Source organism: Scaptodrosophila lebanonensis, unplaced genomic scaffold (assembly GCF_003285725.1).
Source record: "Scaptodrosophila lebanonensis strain 11010-0011.00,11010-0021.00 unplaced genomic scaffold, SlebRS2 tig00000001-arrow-pilon, whole genome shotgun sequence".
In the NCBI taxonomy this organism is placed as follows: Eukaryota; Metazoa; Arthropoda; class Insecta; order Diptera; family Drosophilidae; genus Scaptodrosophila; species Scaptodrosophila lebanonensis.
The window spans coordinates 1,063,580-1,069,288 of record NW_022060529.1 but is presented as its reverse complement, the minus strand read 5'-3'; the positions used below and the strand labels follow the sequence as shown (position 1 = coordinate 1,069,288).

Here is a 5,709-nt window from a genome sequence, read left to right as displayed (position 1 = left end):
ACAGACACATTCATATACATACATACATACAAGTACATACTCGTATATACAAACTATACATGATAATTCAAATCGAACCGAAACGAATTTTTGCACAATCGCAAATATTTCAACGAAAAATTCAAGATTTATTAGGTACATACATACCATAAAAGAAGTACATACAAGTACATAATTACGTAAATTACAATTACAAAAAAAAAGAAAGCAACTTCCAAATTATATTTAAAACTATTTTAAGCGTGATTTTCGCCTAGATCTAAGCACTCCATATATACATATATACTTACATACGTTCAAAGAAATTCTACGATTTTTATCATGCATGACAATAAATTATATACATGATAAAGATTGTTAACGCGCAAGCGCCAAAAATTATGCTAAATAAAATAACAAAAACAACAGGACGTTAATTCAAATTAGACTTCAGATTTTTGCATTTAACGAGAAGACAAAAAGTGAAGCATGTGTATAATAAATAAAATTTAAAAGTGAATCGTACCCTCTATGTAATTAATATTTAAAATACTTATTTAAAGCTACAAGTGAAAGCTTCAAAATGCAAAAAAAAATGAAAAAAAAAAACAAAACACTTTTTTGTAATTTAAAAACAAAAATGTTTGAATAAAAACTACAAATTTTTGAAAACTAAGAAAGAGAGCTTTATTACCCTGAATTATTTATATGCATTGCTTGTTGCTCTCCCTGGGGATTGTGGCACTAATGAAATTTCAAACTGCTTCTTTCGACATGGCTGTTAACATAAATTTTAATTATTTTGACAGGCGCTCCCCTTTGAAGCGAGCTCCTCATTTCAAATGCTGTCCCACTCCCAACCACTGCCAACCACCTGTTCGGTTTTAATATTTCAGACAGAGCTCCACAGGCTTCGAATTTACCGCAACAGAAATATTTTTCCCGTTGTCATCAATCAGCTCTGACTACTCTGCCTCATATTCGTACCGCATTAACTATACTCGTATTCATCTCTTCTGCGCTGTGGGCTCTGTGAAGGGGGCGTGGCTGCTCGCACCTTAAACGCTGCCTAATTGTTTTCTCTTGAGGCAGACTGAATGGCGGCTCTACGCGGCTAGCCGGCTTTGTGCTGTGAAATTTTATTAATTAATGGCGGCAGAGCCATTACTTGCCTCAGCCTCACACATTCTCGTAGTTGCCTTACCGTTGCGTCGGCCTCGCTTAATTAATGACACATCTAATAATATTTATTTCTTAATTTATGGAACCGGCACTCGATGCGATGCTCATCGATATGCGGTCATAGCATGGCAAAAGCTTTCACCGCCAAAAGTTAAACAATGCGGTGGTCTACAAGGCATATTTTTGCCTTCAAGTCAAACAAATGGTTCTACAGAGATAACTTCTTAAGGCAGCGCATGAATAAATGATTTTTAAGTTAATTGCTTTCTGCGTACGCCCTTATGATAATTGAATTGGTATTGAAATTAAAGCTGACATGTAGTCCAGTGTAAACTGAAGAGATAATGACTCCCTGCTCTCGATTGCCAAACAAAACGTCATCTATCCAATTATATTAAGCATAATTTTCGCATAAATTAGGTTTATTGGTGCTTGTTCATGTGAATAAGAAACGGGATTGACTTTGGATGGCTTAAGCAGTAGGCCTGACCTTTTCGGTGCATCTTTTCCCATAACGCTAACATTTAGGCTCTTATGAAGGTTTTAGAAATAAAGCCTTGTTTAAGTTGGAGTAAGATAGGGCCATTGGAGACCATAGTGGCAGAATATGTACGCCATACTTTCGTACTCTTCTTCGTCAATGCAGCTTCTATAGACGCCAATAACATGGGTGATAAGCTCTGCTGAAGGCCTGCTCGTTGGTATTCCTGTTAGCACGGATGTGTGATCCTTTTCTGTTACAGGAGTGTTCTAGTTGTTGTTTAAAATGTAAAATATGCACTAATCAATGCATGCTAAATGAGTAATCAAATATTTAACCTTTAAATAATTTGATAATGTATTCTATGCTCATTATATGCTTATTTATAAGCGTTAAGCTAGTCATCACGTTCCCATTTGAAATTTTAAAATTATTTTCATATGCAAAGAAATGTATATTTAGTGATGGTGCAGAGTTTTAACTTTCTATAAAGTATGAAATATAGTTTATATACTTGTATCGAAACATAATAGAAAATAATTAATTTCGCTTTTAATTGTGTGCTATTTGCAATTCAATTCTCAAATAATACATTTTTACTGTTCATACTGTCACTGCCATTGTGCTCTTAAAATTGCCATAACCCACATTAATTCCTTGCCCTTGTTGTTGATACGTTTAATTATTTGTAAATTTACTAAACTATTTTCGTGCAGCAATTTGAATTTGAATTTGTTTGCTTTGCTTGTTGACTTTTGAACATGTGCGTAAGATTACAAATGTTTATTTACTATGTATTTATATTAAATTTGCGATTTATTTATTGTTGAAAGTTGAAACACTGCTAACGGACTTGATTGAATTGGCAACGAAAAATACAAAATACAAATTCATTTGCAAATAATTCTGAACAGTCCCTTTTATACCCTGCACCTGGTGGGCGAATCGATGTGTTAGATATGTTTAACTACCTTCATATCCGCCTGTATGAACATTATAGTAGTATCCTTTGAACTGTACATAGAAGCTAGGAACACAAAACTTGGAGTGTAGACTCATCTTATCCTTACGCCCACTAAACCAGATATTGCCTCACTATTATTTTTTAGCTGCCATGGTCAGCACATTTACAAAAAAAAAATTGATTCTTATTTTAAATAATATCTTCCTTAAGCTTTTTAATTTATAGCATTTTCGAAGTGTGCTTTGTTAAAGGGTATACAAGATTCGGGCGAGGGAAACTAAATAGTTTGTATTTCAATGACAAAATAAAATCTAATAAATGTAATTTTAATCACCGTGTAGCAAACACGACATTGCAAAGGGGGTCGACCCAGATGCCGACCCAACTAACTGGCGCAGAAAAAACTAACAATTAAAATTAATTTGCAGCATACTTTAAGTGAGCGCCAGCACAAAGCAACAACAACAATAACAACAACAACAATGCATAATTAAATACGCTGTATTCATTAAATTTTAATTAAAACATTTGAACGGGCAATGGATTTTTATTTTGCCAACAACAGCTTGCAAGAGCCACGGCACTGGCAACAACAGCAACATCAGAAGAACAACAACAGCAACAACAACAACAACAGCAATGGTAACAGCTAGAAAAGCCAACGGCAGCACGAAACGGAAAACTTCATTAAAAGTGGGCAGCAGCCTGGACTCTGGGCTGGAGCCTCAGTCGCTGTCGCAGTCGCTGTCTCTGTCTCTGTCACTGCCTCTGTCGTTGCTGTCGCCAATGTGACGACGCTTTGCGCGCGCTTGGAACTGCAAGCGACTCCACTTCCTGTGGCCCATCTAAGTACGAGTATACGAGTAGGACCGGCCATTCATGCTGGAACAAGTGCAGCGAACCGCGTTACAATCGAACGCATAATCATATTTAATAAGCGCGTCGTATGCTGGCCAAGTGAAAAGGCATAAAAGGAAAGGAACGAAGAGGAGAGGAGAGGAGAGGAGATGTGGGGAAGCGGGAAAACAAAACAAAAACTACAATTGCCGTAGTTCCAGTTTCAGGCAATGGTGATGCTCTGACCAGTACCCAGTACTAGAGACTTCGGGGCTGATGCAACAAGTGCAGATGCGAATCTGAATCGGACTGCCCCAGCCTCGCTCGATCCCAGATGTGCAGAGAACCGGTTTGGTGGCAAAAAAAACCTTGGCATCGCCGTAGCTTTAACGCAATTTGTTAACTTGGCTGACAAAGTGTTGGCCGCTGCTGGAGATCATTGCTATATTCTTGGCCAGGGTAAGGGGAGTCACTGGCATTGCCACTGTCGTCGTCTCTGCCCGCAAAAAGAGGTGCGAGCGCAATTAAGCCGCCACTGCCTGACCAGTTCTTTAGAGCACAAGTCCTGTGTCTGCCGCTGCCGCTGCCTCTGCTTCGGTCCCTGTTCCTGTTCGGTCCGTTTGTCCGATGCGTCCACCACTTCATTCATAAAATTACGCGCATGTTGCGTGATGTTAACGCTAGATAAGGCACAACCAAGTACCAACCAGTACCACCGCCCGTACAGACCTAGACCTAGGGCTGCTGTAACTTGTTGACGTGCTGGTCAGCTGCGGAAAACACTCGTGCTTATATATAGACTGTGTTGGACTGACTGGCAGGAAAAGTGCGGCATAAACTAAAAAACTCGCTTTTCTCGGTAATTAATGAAAGCGTCGCACCCCGACAACGACTTTAACTGCTGCGACTACTGTTGCAAGTAGCTTGTTGCTCTTGGCCCCGTCGCAGTTATTAAAATGTTGCGATAAGCTGAGTCGCGCACCGAGCCACATTTGTATGCAAAGTGCCAACAGTTTTGATGATGCGCCGCCAAATGCAGCGCAGGAAGTTGTCTCTGAAAGTGATATTGAAAACTACACGCAGAATGGATTACTTCCTTTGGGCGAGCGTGCTGTGGACCAGTAATGAATCTGCGAGTCCGAAAGAGCCAGCCTTGTATTGCGTACAGCCAAACCTTATAACTTTCGGAAGCAACTCTTGCAAAGGGAGCTAATAATTGCTAATACATTTTTAAAGCCTTCATATTTAAGGTATTTAAGGAAGAATATTTTTATCATAAAAGGAACGACTTTTGGAGGAGTTGTGAATAAAATGGATTCGTCTGGTCATGCCCATCTGCCATTGATCTTCTGGTTATTTAAAACTTACGAGCACACCCCATAAGCAAAACACTAGTGGAGGGTATTCAAATCATCTCTAAACAATGTTAAAATATTAAGTTTAGTGACTTGTTTGTTTTCAAAAGGGATTAGAAACAAGAAAGGAATGCTATAGTCGAGCAGGCTCAACTCTTAAATACCCTGTACCACCCCACAAAAAAGTAATTAAATTAATTAATAAATTTAATTAAATGTATTAACTAAATTAATTTAAATTATTAACTAAATATTAACTAATTGAATATAAAATAGTCCATGCATGCATACATACATTTAGATTTACATCAGAATCGTGCCTTATGCGTGTTTGTGTATTTGTACATATGTATGTATGTGGCCTGGTTATATGGCTATAACGTTCTTTCCGATCATTCTATCATAATGAAACTTGGCATACGGATATATAATTACTAACCTAATGTGACTACCAAATTTTAGTTCAAAATTCCAAGAATTACGGGAGTTATAGAAAATCGGTAATAGGGGGGGAGTGGGGGGGGGGGGGTGGATCAGAAAAAATGAACAAACTCCTTTCTCGGTCTCAGGAGAATCTGTATACCAAGTTTGGTTATTCTAGCTCTTATACTTTCGGAGATCCTTGCGTTCATACAGACAGACGGACAGACAGACGGACAGACGGACATGGCTATATCGACTCGGCTTGTCATGCTGATCAAGAATATATATACTTTGTGGGGTCTACCAAGCCTCGTTCTGTGTGTTCCATGTGCACTCGCACAAAACTAATATACCCTTGTACCCTTTGGGTACAGGGTATAAAAACAGATTCGAAATCATGGTGTCAGGGAAAACAAGAGAATATTCAATTGATTTGGCCTAGTTTCGATGTATACAAGTACATAGGAATATGTACTAAATGTACAGTT

At 38.4% G+C, this 5,709-nt stretch overlaps 1 protein-coding gene across 5 annotated transcripts in view; it reads right to left on the bottom strand.

The window, feature by feature from the left end:
- The window catches only part of LOC115634030, a 147,125-nt gene that overhangs the window by 56,192 nt on the left and 85,224 nt on the right, over nucleotides 1-5,709 (bottom strand). The gene's annotated exons all lie outside the window — the stretch shown is intronic.